We start from the raw sequence: 9,352 nt of genomic DNA on the forward strand, positions 1-9,352 counted from the left end.
CGGCAGTTTATTTATAAATTAAGAACATTGCAATACTTGTTTTTACATTGTCCATTTGATATGGTCCCTGAACTGTACATCTTAGCCAGATAGAGAAAAGAAGAATGTTTTGTAATGATGAATTACCTTCAGAAAAAGTGGACTTAATGTTATTTTCAGGTTTTGTTTATTGGAAACACTAGACTAATCAACTGAATGTATTTTCCGTATGGTCCTATCTGGCTTGTGTACTTCTACGCTGTCTTTGAAAGAATTTGCTTTCCATTTCGATTTCTATAAGCCAATCACTTGCAAGACTAACAAAGATTACAGGAATTCTGGGAAATGCTTGACAACAAACATATTAAAAGCCTATGCAATGTGTGAAAAGGTCATTTTTCATTAAAGAGCAAATAACTGTCGTTTGTGTTTTACATTTTACTGTGTACATATATTGAGGTGTATTATTATTATTATTATTATACAGGATTTATATGGCGCCAACAGTTTGTGCAGCGCTTTACAATATAAGGAAGACGTTACAATCACAATACAAATCAAGACAAGATGGTAAGGAGGGCCCTGCCCCTGAAGGCTTACAATCTAAAAGGAAGGGAGAAGTGATACATGAGGAGGAGAGTAAGGCCTCATTCACACAGCTAAGAGTCTGCCCATACAGATCCGTATCAGGCCGCTCCCGGGAAGGACAGGTGCTGCATCTGATTGTACACAGCAGCCTGTTCTCTATGGGAGTACGCGGCCATACATATATTCAATATTATGTCAGGGGCCCCAGTTGAGGCTACCTTTAGTAGTCATATAGTTCGCTTTACTCAGGGCATAGCAACAGGTTCATGGAAATCCTCCCTCCCAAGCTGCACTTATCTTTCTTTCTGACCCCCGATACTCCATTCACCCATCGAGAGTGAAGAACATAGCCAGTACTTCCCAGTATGGAGGAGCATATGACTCACTTAACTTCACTTCTTCAGCACTGTAACATGGGGGCAGGGAGAAAGTCCTATGTAAATTCTGAATAGGGCAACTCATAGCTTTCTTTCTTTGCTTTTAGTGGCTGAACAAAGCAGCAGGAGAGCAAAGGGGATGTACATGAAGCTGGGGATGGAGGGGCATAAAGTGCACCTGCATGAGCAAAGCACAGGGTCACTTTAAATGTATATTTGCTGCAAAGGACAAGATTTGTGAAGACCACATTTGGGCATTAGACTCCCTTCACTTCCTCTTCATGTGGCAGCACTAGTGGTTGATGATTGGCCCAACACTGTCATATGGGGCAGGGAGAGAATACTTAGCCTGGTGTAAGCGCTGAATAGATGCACTTGTATCCATCTTACACAGCACTTCCTTTCTTTCACTTTTGGTGGCTGAACAAAGCAGCAGAAGATCAAAGAGAAGGTGGGTTTATCTGGGGTAGGGGGTAATAAAGTGAACCTGTTTTTTGCCCTCCATGGGCAACACTCAAGTTCACTTTAAACGTATATTTATATGTGTCTGAGCTGTAAGGACCAGATTTGGAAATACCACATTTGATTTGACCCAGTGGTCCTAATGTCAATGGGTCGCTTCAATTTTAAGACTAGCTGTACAGGAGGAATGATGATTGGAAGATTCAGGGTACATTAACATCAACACCGAAAGGTACTCACAAGTCAACAGAGGGTCCATTGACTTGTTATTGTAGCTTCCATTTTCCTTCCCATCCGTTGCGTTTTGTCATGTTTTTTTTTCTTTTTTTGGCAAGCTTTATTTGAAGTGACGTCCTGAGTGGACATACTTCACTGTAGAGCTTGTGACACACTGCAGGCGAAGCAGCGAGGAGCAAAGGAAAGGGGCGGCATGTGGACCTTCGCGTGCAGTGTGTCTTGCAATTTTCTCTACGGCTCATCAGCTTGCAGGAGCTCGCATAGCTGAGCGTGCCGAGATGAAAATTTCATCTTCAGCCAATGAGATCGTGGGTATTAACCCACACGTCAGGACGCAAATTCCATTGAGTTGATACGCATGAGCTGATTGGCTGAAGATAAAGTCATTCATCTCGCGGCGCTCAGCTACTCGAGTTCTTGCAAACTGCATGCGAATGTCCACTCTTTGCAGCTTGCTTTGCTCCGCGCTGCTTCGTGTGCAGTGTGTGACGGACTTAATTGCCCGTGATGCACTGCGTTAGCATGCGCTTTTTTACTCGATGCATTGAGCTGAAAAAAGTAGAGCATGCTCTACGTTTTTCTTGGCACAATGTATGGCAAAGCAATACAATGCTGTGGTGTGAACTGTCCCCATTTACACCCATTAATTTCTCTTTGCCCTTGCGGTACCGTCCTTTAAAAAATGGATAGTAAGGCAACGCAATGGATCTGGCGTGAATGGAGCCTTAATGTATTTCTTTTGAATGAGATGTACAAAATTGTGTGTCCCTTTAAAGATCTATGATCATGGGTGGCAGCCCACAAAAGGTGACCTGAGAGCTAAAGAATTGAAATCCAGCCTCAACTTAGTTTCTTTTTCTCTGAATTTGTATAAATTGTAAAACAGCATTTTTTTCTCCACACCAGTAAAACTCCAGATGTCGATGTATCGTATTCATTCATGCTCTTAGTCACAGACTCCCTACCTTCAACAACATAAAGCGCACACACAGCGATGGGGTATTGTGAGAGATGACTCGCTTTCATCTGTCCCGCTACGCGCCATTGTTTGCAAAATTGGCAGCCATTTCCTCTTTACTTCTCAACATGAGCCTGATTTGTAAGCTGCTCGTATAAAACATGTAGGAGCTTTTATAGTAAATATTATCTAAAAGGCTCTTTGGGACACTCTGGGCAAGAATAAACAATTGCAGGAGATGAAAAAGAAGCAATATCCAGCGCAGTGTAACAGTTTAGTTTCTGATCTGTATATTCCCGTGACTGTACTCCGTGCCGTCTTCAGGGACTCTCAGCCTGACAATATTTTTTATTGATGCTTGCTGGGTAGACTCCATAAAGCAGATCTACTTTTAGGCCTGTGTCCCGTGATAGTAAAGAACTTTTAGATTAATCATGTGGCACAGCAGGGACGAATTGAACGGTTCATTTCGCTTCTATCACATTCCCATTTAATATGTACAAGATGCCTTTTCAAGGGACCGTTTTGTTTGAATGAAGCCAGGAAAGTTTGGGGCTTAAGTGGAAATCTTGCTGATATTAAAAAAAAAAACAAAAACAAAAAAACAACTGGTTGGAATATTACAATGGAAAGCATTAGTTGGCGTCTTCCTGCTGTTTGTTATATATTGCTAGATTGCGGCATGTAAGCTGTGTGGTGCATAACGGTCATAGGAAGGAATATTGTCTTTGGATCGTGTTTCTGTTTAATGAAAATGGATGCAGACCTATAGAAGAGGTTATCACAGATTGCCGAGCGTGTAATTTATTTCGCAATTTTGATATTACAGCATTTCCAAACCCTAAACAGTCCCTAAGGATGCACTCTTCAGGCTAATATGTTTTTATTAATAAAATGACGTTTTGCGCAGTTTGTGTCTAAAACAGATTCAGAAAATATGTAAGTAGTTTTGTGCTTGCCAAAAAAAAAAGTCCCCTGGCAATTGTAACCTTCAAAAAGTGTAGACTTTATAAGGTCCTTAGGCTCAGTTTACAAAACCAACACACCAGGATAAACATACAGAAGGGAATTTATCAAAACTGGAGCAGCTGTGCACTGCAACCAATCAGCTTCTCTCATTCATTTTCAAATCTTAACTGAACAAACTGAAGAGAGAAGCTGATTGGTTGCCATGCACAAATGCTCCAGTTTTTGTCTGCTCCAGTTTTGATACATTCCCCTCACTATTTTGAAAAATAAGTGACAGTTATTTTCTTGTGACTCCAATGAGATTTGAAAATGACAGTCACATGACTAAAATAAAAATACTTATTCTTGTGTTAAAACTTTGTGAATCAAGCCAAAAGTGTTCCATGAGAAATAAATTGGGATCTACAAGAAATATGGAGATCCTTTGTGTAACTGGGGCTCCTGCTAGCTGGAAAAAATATATACAGGTGAAACTCAAATAATTAGAATATCGTGCAAAAGTAATGGCAGTAATTGCTGCAAAAGGAGCCCAAACCAAGTACTGAGTACATATGCATGCTTGTACTTTTCAGAGGTCCGATATTGTTCTATGTACAATCCTTGTTTTATTGATTGCATGTAATAATCTACTTTTTTGAGGTTGTGGATTTGGGGTTCTTGGGGTTTTCATGAGCTGTAAGCCATAATCATCACAATTATGACAAATCACGGCTTGAATTATCTTGCTTTGCATGTAATGAGTCTATCTCATATATTAGTTTCACCTTTTAAGTTGCATTAGTGAAATAAATGAACTTTGCACGATATTCTAATTATTCGAGTTTCACCTGTATATATAAACTCAAAATATAAACTCGTGAACGAAATTTTAAAAAATATTAAAAAAATTCAAATCTGCAGCTTTTTTTAAATGGATTTGTACATGTCTGTATTAATGTATGATTTTTTTTATTATAAATATATATAAGTGATGCACCGATACCATTTTTCCAAGTAGAAGTACTGATACTTGCCCAAGTACTCACAGATACAAGTACTGATACATTTTTGTTTATTGTCATGTGACAGTTTTTCTAAAACAATACAGACTAATGATTTCAGGACAGTGGTGGAGCGCCAGAGCCGGGTCCCAGCTGCAACCACTGCAACCCTGGTAGTTCTCATGAAAATGCCAAGTATCGGCAGTGGTATCTGGACATCCCTAGTCTCTATGTTTAAAAACTAAAAATAAATCTGTATTTCTATATTGAATTCCCATAAGTTCTATCCCACTCCTAATAACCAGATCCATCTAGAAGTTTGTAAATTTACAAGTAAAAATGTCCATAGGATGAACTTCTTCAATGCACTGACACCATTTCACTCAGGTCTGTGAAGGTATATTTTACATGCTTACCTGTGATCCAATAAAATCCCCCTTTTAAAAAAAAATCATCCTGACAACCTTGGTCTTTTTGTGAGTGCCTCTGCTACAACCATTTTTGAGGATTTTTCTTCTTCCTGCCAATTTATCTGGACCCCTCAGCTACCAAGCTTGGAGCAACCTAAAACACACCCAGACGAGCATTGAGCACGACCAGACCTGAGACTAGAAACAAACCCAGACGCAACAAAGTACCATCCCTGTGCAGGAACAGGCGTATTCTATGCATACTTGTAGCACCTGGTTGTGCAAAGCACACTGGAAATGCAGGAAGTTGTTGGAAGTGATGGGCAGATGGAAGGCAGCACTCACTACATCAAAGGGATTTTTTTCAAGTAAGCTTTGATTACATTATCAAAAACACCTCTAGTATGTATTCCTATTACAATGCTGATGTTATACAAGGATAGTGTATGCTGGGAATTCACAACTCCTTTAAAATAATGGTGTTCCTACCATAAAGGTCCTACTCCGGGAACTTCCTGTTATAGTCTGATAACACTCTATCCTCAAGTCCAGTGAATATCCTACTGTACTCCTGACCGGTATACACCTTGAAGATGGGTGCTGAAGTGGCTGCGGATGGCGCCGCTCAAATCAGCGCCGCGTGTGAATGAAACCTTAAGGTGACTAAAATTAGAGAGGAAATGTGACTTATTTGCCAAATTGGACCAAAGAAAAAAATGGTGTTTCATACAGTAACCAGTCTGATATTCCCATCCTTCTCCAACTTTCACCAAAATAGTGGCAGCTGACATCTACTTGGTTGATATGAATTGCACCATCTTTCCTTGCAATCTGTATTTTAGATAAAAGCCTTACTATTCCCTAAAATTTAGACAGACCCCACTGGATGCCCAAGTAATAGCTGCTATATACTAATAAAAATGACTTGGGCTCGATACGTTAGGCTGCATCTTTTATGGTGTAATTCATTTGTCATGACTCTGGTTCCATCTGTAGGAGAAAGAGTGCGATATCCTATAAAGAAATTATAATATACGGGAATTTTGAAACATTTATTATATTGGTTTCATCTAGCACATGCATGCTATTTCCCATGTTGCTTCAAAGTTAGGAACAACAAAAGGTTACATCTGGAGGAAGTACAATATTAGAGCTCGGAGGGACATCTGGAAGAAATGAACTTGTGGCGGACTGTTAAGCCTCCTCTTAAACTGGGTGACAGAAGGCTTTCAGTGCTGTGCTGGGACACGACATTCGCAATTTTTGCCATCCTTTCTTCTACCGTATGTATCCAGGTCACACACACAAATAAACAGCTTAGCAGACATGTGGCTGGTTGTGTATTCATTGAAAAGATTGTCATAGGTATTTTTTAGTACAGCGAATATAAGTACAAGGTTTGCTGTCTGCCAGGTGTGTCTAGATCACAAGACTGGCTGAACATAATTACTATTTTTTTGGCAGGTGAAACAGGTTACATATTTGTAACTCAGCTGTGAAAGTTTCTGTGCCCATGGAGTTGAGCCTTAAAGTGACATTAAAGTCACAGTGTTTTTCCTCCCTATGGAGGGAACCATTGTTATCACTCAGGCTGGACTACAAAAATGTCCACCATTGTTCAGCTCTATCATATAGGATATGATGGGACTTGTACTTGGCATAAGAAGAATTGAGATTGTTTTGCTTTCTGTCCAGCACACAAGAGGCATTTTTGGCAAGATCAACATATATTTTTAGTACTTGCTGAAAGCGTTCTCAGGCTGAAATGAAAACTAATGCAGCAGCCAATTTAAGTTAAATTGATGTTCTCGGGTTTAGATATCCTTTAGCATACATGGACTCATCTGTGAGTTGTTAGTCTGCGCAAACCATTCACTTGTATCTAACTGTATGCTTTTTATATTTTTGGGGCTCGTTCACACCCATGGCGGTGACTGCCATTTTTCACCAACTGACTAATGTGAGTCACCACAGGGACATACAGAAAACTATTTTTTTCCTGGGTGCCACGTTCACATCACAACCCGGGTGTGGAATGTGGTGCAGAAAAATGCAGACGCGGTGTACTTTTCTTACACTTTGGGTGGCACCTCAGCGCAGCCCACTTTGCTGTTGAGCAGAGACCTGAATGGTATAATTGTATAACAATTTTAAAAAATTAAAATGAGAAAAGTATGATGTGCTGCCCCCACATCTTCCCCAGACCTATATTCAGCGTGCTAGCCTGCATGCTAGAACCGCTAGTGTGAACGAGCCCGTATGGCAGATATTGTATTAGCTGTACATTTGTACGTTGTAAATAGTTTATTACAGAAAATTGAAGCAGGATTTCCTTGAAAGAATAATAGATGTTGAAACCACCTGACTGTTCCCAAGATTTATTCCCAAGAGATGACAATTAGCTTCTCTGTCTTACTGCATCTTATTAAAGTGTAATGACCGAGCTTTCATCCATAGGTCACTCTAGGTTCAGTGATTCCCAATGGTCTCACCCACACATGGCTCTGTTACAATTTTGCAATATTGCAATAACAAATATTTCCAGTGTTGCAAGCAACTGTGTATCACTAATGGCATGGATGTAATTTCAAGAAAGATGGGCAATACAAATATAAAAACCTAGATAAGCAATAGAGACATGATAACTTAGATGGACAATATAGATATGAAAACCTATATGAGTAATAGAGATATGAAAACCTAGATGGTCAATAGAGACATGATAACTTAAATGGACAATATAGATATGAAAACCTATATGAGTAATAGAGATATGATTACCCAGATGGACAATAGAGACATGATAACCTAGATGAGCAATAGAGATACTGTAACCAGGATGGGCAACAGATTTGAAAACCTAGATGGGAAATTTAGAAATAGTAACTTATATAGACAACAGAGATATGAAAAAACCTAGATGGGCAATAGAGATATAGTAACCAGGATGAGCAATAGAAATCTGAAAACCTAGATGAGCAATAGAGATCTGAAAACCTGGATGGGCAATAGAGATCTGATAACATAGATGGGCAATAGAGACATGATAACCTAGATGGGCAATAGAGACATGATAACCTTGATGGGCAATAGAGACATGATAACCTAGATGGGCAATAGAGATATGATAACCTAGATGGGCAACAGAGATATGAAAACCTTGATGGGCAACAGAGATATGAAAACCTAGATGGGTAATAGAGATATGAAAACCTAGATGGGCAACCGAGATATGAAAACCTAGATGGGCAATAGAGATATGAAAACCTATATGAGTAATAGAGATATGAAAACCTAGATGGTCAATAGAGACATGATAACTTAAATGGACAATATAGATATGAAAACCTATATGAGTAATAGAGATATGATTACCCAGATGGACAATAGAGACATGATAACCTAGATGAGCAATAGAGATACTGTAACCAGGATGGGCAACAGATTTGAAAACCTAGATGGGAAATTTAGAAATAGTAACTTATATAGACAACAGAGATATGAAAAAACCTAGATGGGCAATAGAGATATAGTAACCAGGATGAGCAATAGAAATCTGAAAACCTAGATGAGCAATAGAGATCTGAAAACCTGGATGGGCAATAGAGATATGATAACCTAGATGGGCAATAGAGACATGATAACCTAGATGGGCAATAGAGACATGATAACCTTGATGGGCAATAGAGACATGATAACCTAGATGGGCAATAGAGATATGATAACCTAGATGGGCAACAGAGATATGAAAACCTTGATGGGCAACAGAGATATGAAAACCTAGATGGGTAATAGAGATATGAAAACCTAGATGGGCAATAGAGATATGAAAACCTATATGGGCAATAGAGATATGAAAACCTAGATGGGCAACAGAGATATAAAAACCTAGATGGGCAACAGAGATATGAAAACCTAGATGGGCAATAGAGATATGAAAACCTAGATGGGCAATAGAGATATGAAAACCTAGATGGGCAACAGAGACATGATATGAAAACCTAGATGGGCAATAGAGATAGGATAACCAAGATGAGCAACAGAGATACAAAAACCTAGATGGGCAACAGAGATATGAAAACCTAGATGGGCAACAGAGATATGATAACCTAGATGGGCAATATAGATATGATAACCTAGATGGGCAATAGAGATATGAAAGCTTAGATGGGCAATAGAGATATGAAAGCTTAGATGGGCAATAGAGATATGAAAGCTTAGATGGGCAATAGAGATATGCTTCTTTGCTCACTTTGCTCAGAAGAAGTACAGTGGGGTACAGCTCTGAATGTAAGATTAGTATTGAATGAAAGTCTGCTTTTTTTTCTTTGTTTTATACAACACTTTGTAATAAGAATTTTAAATCAGCCTTTACAGGTATTTTCTGAGGCT

The sequence above is a fragment of the Nanorana parkeri genome, unplaced genomic scaffold, assembly GCF_000935625.1.
Source record: "Nanorana parkeri isolate BGI_ZX_2015 unplaced genomic scaffold, ASM93562v1 scaffold929, whole genome shotgun sequence".
Taxonomy (NCBI): domain Eukaryota; kingdom Metazoa; phylum Chordata; class Amphibia; order Anura; family Dicroglossidae; genus Nanorana; species Nanorana parkeri.